Raw genomic sequence first — 13075 nt, forward strand, 5'->3', positions numbered from 1 at the left:
CACCTTCTTTTAATATTTAATAGGCATTAGATTATCTTCACCCGAGTATTTTCTTGGCTCAATATCAACTAGATTCACCTTTAAATGATCACCCTTTATTGGCTCATTAGCTTGAGATTTCTTTTTGAGCTTCAAATTGTCTTTGTAGCATTTTCTTGCTAATCTTTGATCACCTTTTATCACTCCAACACGACCATCTTCGAGAGGAAACTTTAGAGTGAGGTATAAAGTGGATAATTCCGCCTCCAAAGCCTTGAATGATGGTCTTCCAATAATAATGTTGTAAGGAGATGTAGAATTTACAATCAAGTACCTGACCTTGAGACTTTTCGCATAATCTCCACTATCGAAAGTTATTATCATATGCAGATGTCCTAGAACTTGCACCTGTTCTCCGAAGAAACCGACCAAGGTGTCTTTAGAAGGTAATAGCTCGGGAATATCGAAATTCATACATTTGAATGCATCCCAGTACAATACATTTGTTGAACTTCCCGGATCTACCAAGACCCGCTTCACACTTCACTCATGAATTTGTACTTCAGTCACCATTGGGTCATTCTCGTGGGCCAATACTCCTCTGACATCTATTTCGGAGAAGCTTATTTCGATTGGGTTTTCATCTTCTTCTGAAAGCGGCTTCTGTCTGACATGCATCATTGGCCGAGCATATCTTTTCCTACTTGAGCTGGTTTCTCCCCCTCATGTGAATCCTCCAACAATGGTATTCAAGGTATGACAGGTCACCCGGACTTCGCAGACCTCATCTGTGCTCTTCCCTTTTTTTATGTAGAGGATTTTCCAAACCGGTATCTTCTATGGGAGGACTTATTTTTTTCCGGATTACTTCCAAAGTATTTCACATAGGATAACAAACGACCTCTCTGAATTAAGATTTTGGTTTCCTTTTTGAGCTGATGGCAATTTTTCATGTGATGACCACGAAGTTTGTGGTATGCACACCACGCATTCTCATATTTTCCCATCATGGCGTGGACTCCCTTTAGACGCTCCAGTATGGGTAGTAATTTGAGATGGTAGATTTCTTTCAAAATATCCTCTTGTATGGTATTCAGTGCCGTGTACCCAACATCTTTGTCAAATGGTCGTCGGGATAGTCTAATCATGGTCTGGTCTCTAGGTCCGGGCCTATGATATTCCTTCCTATGCCTAACTCTCTCCTCCTTAGCTCTCAATTTTTCCTTGACGTCTTGATACCTCTTTTCCTTGTTGTTCTCATCCCCTTTGATGTAGTATTCCACCATGGTAATAACTTCATCCATGATGGTTGCCGACTTTTGTGCTAAGGATTTGTTGAACTGCCCGACTTTGAGGTCGTGTTGAACTTCCCCCGCAAACATCTCCGGATTTGGGTGCGACACCTTAATGGTTTCTTCATTGAATCTCTCTAGATACTCTATGAGAGACTCTGAGTATCCTTTTCGGACGTTGAATAAATTGTAGTCGACACTTTTCTATGTTTGCTTGCCGAAAAATGTTGTACCATCTTTTTAGTTAGGTTCTGATAGATAATGGCCAAGAATCCGGGTAAGCTCATATACTAGTGAAGAGCCCCTTCTTTAAAGGTATGTGTCACGAGTTTACACTTAAGGGAGTTGGAAGCGCCTACTCTCGCCATTTGATTATCAATCGCAATAAGGTGCTCATGTGGATCAGTTTTACCATCAAAAGAAACCAACAGTGGTGGTTTGAAGTTCTCTGAAACTTGATCATCCAAGATTGCTTCAGACAATGGTTGGGAATCCAGAGGATCCTCCTCTATATCCCCATCTTGTTGACTATGTTTTTGTAAAATATGGACACTAACTTGAAATGTTTCATTCTGTTGACGGAGAGCCTCCACCACTACGAGTCATTGGGTTATATCTGGTGGCAGAGGTGGACCACTTCGGCTGGGAGATGATTCAGACATCTTACAGCTGGGTTGGGTGATGATTTTTGTGTAGCCTGGGAAAATATTACCAAGGTCTCATGGTGGGTGCCAAATGTTCTTGCTAAAAAACACTAAAATATTTACTTCCCCAATGCAATTTAGGGAAAGCCTCAAGTGACCAGTTAAGGGTGTGTAAAATGCTTTTTCAGGTCGTTCTCCCTCCCTTTCTCTTAGAGGGAGTCTCCTTTAATACCCCCTCCACCATCAATGGTCATCCAAGAAGTGCTTCTTCATATTCCTCATTAAGGGGACTTGGGATAACGTCTGTTGTCTCCCACAATCATCATATTTCCCTAGTCTTCTGTAACCCCCTTCCATTATGGAGACGTTTCATAATTGACCATTGTGATTATTCATATGGTTTCCTAGCACCGATGTTGGATTCGATTGTCTTCCTCAGTGATAGCACGAGATCGGCTTCGATGTGCTTATCTTGTGTCTAATTGAACCCTTAATCGGATTCTAACTTGTGTAAGGCTATGGCTACTCGGCCCTCTTGCCTTTTCGTACTCGGTTCACAAAAGCTTAGCCTTAAGGAATTTCCGGGATGTACACTCACCAAACACCTCTTAACTCTAATTCTCCCATCTTATTTAAATAAAACCCTAATAACTTTTATTAATTCTAAAACTCTCTTCAATTCTTACTAATTCCACCATTTTCGTCAATTTTAATTAAAACTCTAATTTCCTCCCCAAACTCATATTCTTATTATTTATATTATTCTAATTAAATAAAATTAGTAATAATTCTAACAAAATTCCACCCAACCTTGAATACTACAACTAAAATGATAAAGCACCCAAATAAATAATATAAAGCATATTATTTTCGCCCTTAATATAAACTCCTTTAAAATGAAATAAATGGAAGTCAGGTTGTTAAACGTCTCCACCACTTAAAGTAATTTTCGCCCTAGATATTTACTCGTAGAAAACATATCTAGATTAGACTCCTCATCCGACCCTCTAACTCCCACGCCACACTACCCTCAATGGATTCTTCTCCACTTGTTTCAAACCCACTCCTGCTGGCTAGCGGTTAAAGGAAAGAGACGGTCGACAGAGTTTCACACACATGTCGTACGCCAGAGTACAACCAAGTTCATAAAACCTAGGCTGAATGAACCGACATGCTCTAGTACCAACTATGTAACCCCATAAATCATAAAACTCTTATTTAGATAAAATCCTGTAAACAAAAATATTTTTTATTCAGCAAAGGGTGTCACATCTCTCTTATAAACTATCATTCTCAAAGTTTTAGAATAAAGCAACGAAACTCAAAAACATGTTTCAACTTAGTTGTCTCATAATTCAAAACAACCTCAATTAAATAAAAAAAATAGTTCAAAATCTCATAATAAAAAATAGAAAGGTAATTCATCTCAGTGTTAAACTATTAGAGCGACACACGAAATCTAAAATAAACTCAAATCGATAAACCACGAAGAAGACAAATACACCATCTTCCAACTCAACCACAACTAAAACTCATATACTTGAGTATCTGTATCATCGGCCCAACAAGCCACACAAGCAAACAAAAACGTGTGAGAAACACGTTCATAATGTTAACAGTATAATAAACAGTTAGGATAATCATACATAACATCAATTATCATTCACACATAATAATTCACAAAATAAAAAAGACAATCACAACACAAATGTATTAATGCAATGTACTCTTTCTCCAAGAATGCATGTGGTACAGGGGTTTTAGGCTTCAGAGATTTATTAATGATTTATCCATATCTCTGGTTCCTCTCTGAACATGATACCGTCATGGTTCCTCTCTAAACTTGACCACACTGGACCGAAGTCCTACCTAAATCAAATATATATGTATGGAAGAACATGACAACAGAAATCACAAAGCTCAAAACAAAAGAAAAATATACTCAAAACTCATACTCAAAAGATTCTTCTCTTAATCATAATTTTGCCAATATAAGGCCAACACCTTAATTACTCTCTGAATTACTCATCTCAAAGTTTATATCACAAATATTTATATTAATAATCATAAATAATCAACAACAAAGTAAAAATATATTATTACTCAACAACTCAATTTACTCATCAAGTCAAATTGTTTATCAATTCAGAAAAATTCCCAAAAATATCAACAAAGTAATAATCATAATAATTATTTACGTATGCTCACAACTCATTAAAAGGGTAACAATTATTCTCCTTTACTCAACAGAGTTCTCAAGACGAACTCTAAGTTATTTTAAAACGATCTCTGCAATTCTAAAATAACTCTAAATGACTCTAAATTACTCCAAAGTACTCTATTAATAACTCTTGCATATAAATATAACTCTTATGAACTGTGTTGCCTTGCGGTCTGACTCAAATAATAATATAACTCAAAACAACTCTAAAGAGTCAAATACTTTCACTTCAACTCTAAAGCTAATCAGATTTAATTCTAAACAACTCAAAATTAACTCTGAAAAATCTATAACAAATCTAACAAGCTCTCACATAACAAATCTAACTCATAAACTTATCAGCAAGGCAACAAAAGGTCACTAAACTCAAAATTGGTAAAAACTCTAGAACTAACTCTAAAATTGTCTCACTTTAATATAGCCCCAAATATTATAGGCTTATGATAAAATTATGAAGTTCTCCAGTCTAAAAGTTATTTAAACTCTCTTTAAAATGTAGTTAACCACACCTCAAATGGAGTTAAGAAAACTTTAGTTTTATTCGTTTTAGTTCATCCCTATCGCGATAATTCTTGCATAAACTCTAAAATAAAATGTTTGACCTCAAAATAGCATACAAAATCATATACTCGTGATAAAGTTATGAAACTCTCCAGTTTGAAAGATCATTAACCCTCTTTCTGACGCAACTGATGAAACTCCAAATGGACTTAGGAATCTCAAGTTACGCATGAAATATGATGACCAACGCGAGACTGAAATTGACTACGCCTTTGATATAAAAACTAGTAAACTGCTATTGTTGTAGCACTCATATACATAATTTTTGTTGTGTACAAGTGTGAGTTGGAAGTCCCATATTACTTAGAAAAGTTGAGGTTGAGCACTTTATAAGTGAGAGGAACCATACACCTATCACCTTAAGATTTTGGGTGAATATGTGGTGTCTCTCTCACTTGTCTGATGCTTTTGACCGAATGTGGATGCTCCTTATACCTAAGAGTTGTATCAGAGCTTATGATCCAGTCCGAGTATAAGTGTTACTAGTATGCTCAGTGGTTGCAGTTTTGTCTGATATATTCCATATCAAAAAAGAATGGTATTGTTATGAAAGAGTCATTGAGTCGCGGTCACAAACTCTGTTGTACTATTTGGGATATACAAAATTGATGGAAGAATTTTTTTGACTTGTGGAAATTTCAAGTCAAATATGCAAAACATTTCCAACATGGACAACGAGAAGAGGGAGGAACTAAATTTGAGACCTTCGAGTACAATCTGCATGTCTTTGACTAAGAATATTCTTGGGAACATTCTTGGTACATCGTCAGCCAAAGAGATTTAGGATAAACTTGAAGGGCTATATCAAGTAAAGGGTATATCAAATTATTTATTGTTGAAGAAATAGTTTCATAGCTTGCGTATGGATGAACATGCGAAAGTATCTGATCATCTAATTGTTCTATAAATGGTATTATTTATGAATTATAAACTATTGGAGTCAAGATTGATGATGAACATAAAGCTTTGAGACTCATATGGTCCCTTCCATATTCCTATGAGCATATTAAAATTGTTTTAATATATGGGAAGTAAAAATTTGAGCTTTGAAGAAGTTACTAATAAGATTATTTCTGAAAAAAGAAGATTCAAGGGTGAGGAGAATACTTCATCAAACTCAGTGTTGGTCGCTAGAGGAAAGTCGTATGTGAAGAAAAACAATCAAATAAGCGCGATATGTTGGAAATATGGAAAGCTTGGACATATAAAGTATAAGTGTTCTAATGGGGCAGCGTTAGATAAGGGTTTTTTAATTAAATGCTAGCGATGTCTCTCTCGCTGTGAGAAAGGATGGTCTTCTCTGAAAATTGAGAAGTGTGTTGTCATGACATTTTCGTTGTCATGGAAAAGGAAAAGTTATTGCTAGCGGATTAACACACGGGCTTCCGACCAACATGGAAGTTGCACCATAATATTTCAACTTTGTTTTCGACATGTGAAAATTCTTAAAGTGGTTTAGATTCAAGTGAATTATACTCTTCTTTAGGTGGAGTATAATAGTTTTTTAAAACTATGATTGTCGATAAAGATAATGTGAAAATTCTTGGAGTGGTATAGCTTCAAGTGACTATACTCTTTATGGTGGAGTATGATTGTCAATAAACACAATGCAAGCTTATGTATTATTTTCAATCAAGATGGAGATTGTTGGGGTTGGTTGAAAATATACATGTTGAAGAAGTCTCACATCACTTGGTTTTGTTAATGAAGAGAGAGTTCAAGGCTATATATAGAATACAAGTTCTTTGAAGTCCCACATCTCTTAGTTTTGTGAAGGAAGAGGGTGTCCAAGTCTATATATAGGATTCAAGTTCTTCATTGCAAGATGTACCAGTCAAAAGCACTTAAAGCTTGTATTTGAATTTTTTATATTTTCTATTGTATTCTTGTTTTAGAGTGTTGTGAGAGGTAGTTAAATTTGGAGAGTGCGGTTGTATTGGTTCTTGGGGTGGTTGAGGGTAGTCTATGTGTTGTAACAATTTTCACAAAGTGTTATTATCTAGTTGTCATTTGACAACAATCATGGTTTTTTCAATGGTTTTTGAGTTTCCACGTTAATCTCTCATGTTGTTATTGTGTTTCTCTTTTTTCTCTATGATTTTTTGCCTAACAAGTGGTATCAGATCCTATGGTTCAATAAAGGGACTGACTTCTTGTATCAAAAGTCTTCGTCACAACGTGGTGGCCAGGTGACATGTTTCATTGTAATGTCTGCAATGGTTGTGCAAATGTATATGGACGAAAGAGCTTTCTCTTGAGGAGGAGATTAGTGGATGGACTTACACTTGAGGGGGAGATTGTTGTGTACAAGTGTGAGTTAAAAGTCCCACATTGCTTAGAAAATTGAAGGTTGAGCATTTTATAAGTGAGAGGACACATACACCTATCACCTTAAGGTTTTAGGTGAATATGTGATGTCTCTCTCACTTGTGTGTTACTCTTGACTCAATGTGGATGCTCCTCATGATAACCCAACAATTACCCCATATCAAAAGAAAGATCATAGCTTTATATTTCTAGCAAAACTGACGACACCTCAAACAGACTTAGGAAACTCAAGTTACTCATGAAATAAGATGATCAATCCCCTTCTATGTCTACCTTCAATTTTCTGCATTTTTATCCCTATTGAACAAATTTGAAACTCGCCTATTTCGCCTATGAGTTCTCAACCTCCCAAAAGACACATCGATAAACATAGTCATTGAAAATTAAACACTATAACTCTCGGCTTAGCATAAGGAAACAACAAAAATCTCAATTCAACCTCCGCCTTATCAAAAAGGAAAATTAAACATTTGTACTCTTGCCTTATTACAAGGCACCAACATATGTATCAAATCACAATACAAGAATGCACATAGATCACTCAATAGAGTATAAAATATCTATCATAACAATCGTCTTAGAAGGTTTTGCACAAACCTTCTTCGACATCAAACATTGTCAAAATGAAAATAAAAAAGGAAGAAGGAATGAGGGAAAGTAACTCTCACTATCCATCTTCTTAAACATCCATAGATGAATAATTTCTCCCCATTACCTTGAATTCATAGAAAATATCAAGCTACGACTATGGAGACTCTCTCTTCTCTTACCTTTTGGTCAGTTAGGGCTTTCTCTGACTCTATTGACATCTTTTCTCATCAAACAACTTCTAATTCTAATTATCCTCTCTTATTTAAATAAAACTCTAATAAATTTTATTAATTATAAAGCTCTCCTCAATTCTTACTAATTCAACCTTTATCCTTAGTTTTAGTTAAGACTTTAATTTTTTTTTCCTCGCCAAAATTCATATTCTTATTATTTCTATTATTTTATTTAAATAAATTAGTAATAATTGTAATAAAATTTTACTCAACCTCAAACATTATAACTAAAATAATAAAACATTAAAATAAATAAGATAAAGTATTTAAACTCATTTAAAATGAAATAAATAGAAATTAGGGTGTTACAACTTTCCCTCTTTTAAAAGAACTTTCGCTCTCGAAAATTATCCAAGGAAAACATCTCTAGATAATACCCCTTCATCCGACCCTTTAACTCCCACGTCATGATACCCTCAATAGATTCTCCCCCACTTGTTTCAAATTCTCTCTTGCTGGTTAGCAGTTAAAGAAAAAAGAGTGTTGATATTGTTTCACACACATGTCGTATACCAGGGTGCAAACAAGTTCACAAAACCAAGACCGAATGAATCGACATGCTCTAATACCAACTATGTAACTCCCTACACCCCAAAATACTTATTTAAACAAAATTATGTAAAAGAATTACTTTTTATTCAGCAAAGGGTGTCAGATCTCTCTCATAAATTTATCCTTCTCAAAATTTTGAAATAAAACTGCGGAATTAAAAAACTAGTTTCAATTTAATTATCTCATAATTCAAAACAACTTCATTTAAGTAAAAACAAATAGTTAAAACTCTTAGAACACAAAATAAAAAGATAACTCATCCTGGTATTACATTATCAGAGAGACGTACAACAACTAAAATAAACTCAAATCGATAAACCACGAAGAAGAACATTACGCCATCCTCCAACTCCATAGTAGATAAGGTTCCTCTACTTGAGTTTATGTACCATCAACCCAACAAGACACGCAAGCAAACAAAAAGGAGTGAGAAATACATTCATAATATTAAAGGTGTAATAAACAGTTAGGATAGTCATACATAATATCAATTATCATTCTCATACAATAATTTACAAAACAACAACGACAATCACAATGCAAGTGTACTAATGCAATGTACTCCTCCTCCAAGAATGTATGTGGTACCGGCGCTTTGGACATCAGAGATGAATTATTGATTTATCCATGTCTCTGGTTCCTCTCAGAACCACATTCCTCTTTGAACATGAGACCGTCAGGGTTCCTCTTTGAACATGACCATTGGACCGAAGTCCTACCTAACTCCAATATATATGTATGCATGAACATGATAAAATAAATCATAAAGCTCAAAACAATAGAAAAACATACTCAAAACTTATACTCAAAAGATTCTTTTCTAAATCATAATTTTGCCAATATAAGGCCAACACCGTAATTCCTCTATGAATTACTCATCTCAATTATTTAGATTAATAATTATAAATAATAAATAACATAGTAAAAAATATTATTACTCAACAACTCAATTTACTCATCAACTCAAATTATTTATCCATTCAGAAAAATTCCCAAAACACATCAATAGAGTAATAATTATAATAATTATTTATGTATAATCACAACTCATCAAAAGGGTAACAATTCTTGTCTTTTACTCAACAAAGTTCTCAAGACGAACTCTAAATAACTCCAAAACAATCGCTACAACTCTAAAATAACTCTAAATGACTCTAAAGTACTCTATTGACAACTCTTGCTTATAAAGATAACTCTTACGAAATCTATTGGCTGGTGGCCTGATTCAAATAATAATATAACTCTAAAGAGTCAAATACTTTCACTTTAACTCTATGAGAATACTATATAGAAAGTTATGCAAAGTGTCATAAGTTATTCTCATGGTGATAATGGTGTATGTCACTCTTCGATCTGAAACCACTATGGACCCTAGATGTAGAGTCGAGTGCTTTGTTGCTGATCCAACGTTGTCCGTAACTGGATAATCATAAAGACAGTTGATGGGTACTCCACGAAGCATGTTGAGGGACATGAGTGACCTAGATGGAATTTGCCCATTCTGCGTAACAGGATAAATGTCTATGGGCCCAATATTGAACTGGACAAGGATGACACGGTCTATATCTTGTGTTCAATATAGACATAAGGGCAAAGTGGTAATTATACACATAATTATTATCACAGAAGGACTTGTCAGATCACATGACATTTTCGTGACTTGGGTAGCAGTGATGTGTTGCTAGATACCACTCACTGTTTATTATGTTAAATGCGTGATTTAATATAATTGCCAACGTCGCGAAAACCTACAGGGTCACACACAAAGGACGGATTGATGAGAGATAGAGTAACTAAGGAACATCGTAAGGTACGGTGCACTTAAGTGGAATACGAAATATGGTAAGGTACCAAATACTTAAGTGCTTTTGGCATATTATGAGATATGGGCCAAAATACACTTAAGTGGGCTTTTTAGCTTGAAGCCCACACAAGTGGTTCTATAAATAGAACCCTTGGGTAGAAGCATTGTCACAGAGACTAAAACTCAAGTGAAGACTTGGAATTTCGTTTCCCTCTCTCTCTCACTCAAAGTCTTCATTCGTACTAGCTAGCACTGAGATTGAAGGAACCCGTTCGTGTGGACTGAGTAGAGACGTTGTCATCGTTCAACGTTCGTGATCGCTCCGTGGATTTGTATCCAAGGTTTTGATTGTTACAACAGATCTGCACCAAAGGTTTGAATCGCCACAAGAGGTAACGATTCTATCACTGATCATGCCCATTCGTAAGGATCACTAAATGGAGAAATTTTTAAATTCCACTGCGCCTTGGATGGCAATTCTCCTTCACCAAATACTATAGACTTGTGATAAAATTATGAAACTCTCCAGTCTAAAAGTTCTTTAAAACCTCGTTCAAATGCACTTAACCGCACCTCAAATGGAGTTATGATAACTCCATTTCTATTCTTTTTAGTTCATTCCTATCGCAATAATTTATGCACAAACTCTAAAATATAATGTATTACTTCAAAATAGTACCAAAAATTATATACGCGTATTAAAATTATGAAAATCTCCAGTTAGAAATTTCATTAAGCTCTCTTTCGAACACAACTAACGGCATCCTAAACGGACTTACGAAACTCAAGTTACGCGTGAAACATGAGCACCAACGCATGACTGAAATTGACTATGCATCTGATATAAAAAACAACAAACTGCTATTGTAGTAGCTCTCCTAGACCCAATTTTCTCACATCAAAAGAAAGATTATAGCGTTAGATTTGTAACACAACGGACGACACCTAAAACAGACTTAGGAAAGTCAAGTTACACATGAAATAAGACGAAAATCCCCTTCTATGTCTACTTGTGATTTTCTACAATTTTCTCCCAATTAAACCGATTCGAAACTCACCTATTGCACCTATTTGTGTTCTCACCGCCCCAAAAATATATTGATAAACATAGCCATTGAAAATTAAATATTATAACTCTCGCCTTATCATAAGGAAACAACAAAAATCTAAATTCAACATTTGCCTTATCAAAAATGAAAATTCAACATTAGTACTCTCACCTTATTACATGACACCAACATATGTATCAGATCAAAATACAAGAATGCACATAGATAACTCAATAGAGCAGAAAAATCATATCATAACAATCCCCTTAGAAGGTTTTGCACAAACCTTATTCAGCCTCAAACATTATAAAAATGCAAATAAAAATGGGAAGAAGGAAGTAGGGCAAGGAACACTCACTATCCATCTGCTTAAATACCCATACATGAATAATTTCTCCCCTTTATCTCGAATTCGCAGAAAATCTCAAGCTACGACTATGGAGGCTCTCTCTTCTCCTACTTTTTGCTCTATTAGGGGTTTCTCTAACTCTGTTGACAATTTTTCTCTCCAAACAACTCCTAACTCTTATTCTCCCCTCTTATTTAAATAAAACCCTAATAACTTTTATTAATTCTAAAACTCTCCAAAATTCTTACTAATTCCATCCTTATCATTAATTTTAATTAAAACTCTAATTTCCTTCCCGAAACTCATATTCTTATTATTTATATTATTTTAATTAAATAAAATTAGTAATAATTCTAATCAAATTCTACACAACTTCAAATACTACAACTAAAATAATAAAGCACCCAAATAAATATATAAAACATCTAAATTCACTCAAAATGAAATAAACGAAAATCGGGGTGTTACAACTCTCCCCCACTAAAAATAATTTTCGCCTTTGAAAGTTACCCGAAGAAAACATCTCTAGATAAGAGTCCCTCATCTAACCCTCTAACTCTAACATAACGCTATTCTCAACGGATTCTCCCCCACTTGTTTCAAACCCACTTTTATTGGCTAGTGGTTATAGGAAAAAGAGTGTAGGCAGTGTTTCAAACACATGTCATACACCACGGTATAAACAAGTTCACAAAATCTACGCCAAATAAACTGACATGATTTGATACCAACTATGTAACCCCCTAGACCCTTAAACTCTTATTTAAATAAAATCATGTAAAGGAATTACTTTTTATTCAGCAAAGAGTGTCATATCTCTCTAATAAAACCATCATTCTAAGAATTTTAGAATAAAACAACAAAATTTAAAAACATGTTTTAACTTAATTGTGTCATATTTCAAAACAACTCCATTTAAATAAAAACAAATGGTTCAAACTCTCAGAATACAAGACAAAAAGGTAACTCATCCCAATGTTACACTATTAGGATGGCACACGGAATCTAAAATAAACTCAAATGGATAAACCACGAAGAAGGTCACTACGCCATCCTCCAACTCAATAGCAGCTAAAGCTTATCTACTTGAGTATTTGTACCATCAATCCAACAAGACACACAAGCAAAAAAAAGGGTGAAAAATACGTTCATAATGTTAACAATATAATAAAAAGTTAGGATAGTCATACATAACATAAATTATGATTCTCATACAGTAATTCACAAAACAACAACCATAATCACAATGCAAGTGTACTAATGAAATGTACTTCTTCTCCAAGAATGCGTGTGGTACTGGGGTTTTGATCATCTGAGGTATATTACTGATTTATCCCTGTCTCTAATTTCTCACCGAATCGTGTTCCTCTCTGAACATGTGACTGTCATGGTTCCTCTTTGAACCTGACCTCATTGGACCTAAGTTCTACCTAACTCCAATATACATGTATGCACGAACATGACAACAAAAA

The sequence above is a fragment of the Lathyrus oleraceus genome, chromosome 2 (genome assembly GCF_024323335.1).
Source record: "Lathyrus oleraceus cultivar Zhongwan6 chromosome 2, CAAS_Psat_ZW6_1.0, whole genome shotgun sequence".
Classification (NCBI taxonomy): Eukaryota; Viridiplantae; Streptophyta; class Magnoliopsida; order Fabales; family Fabaceae; genus Lathyrus; species Lathyrus oleraceus.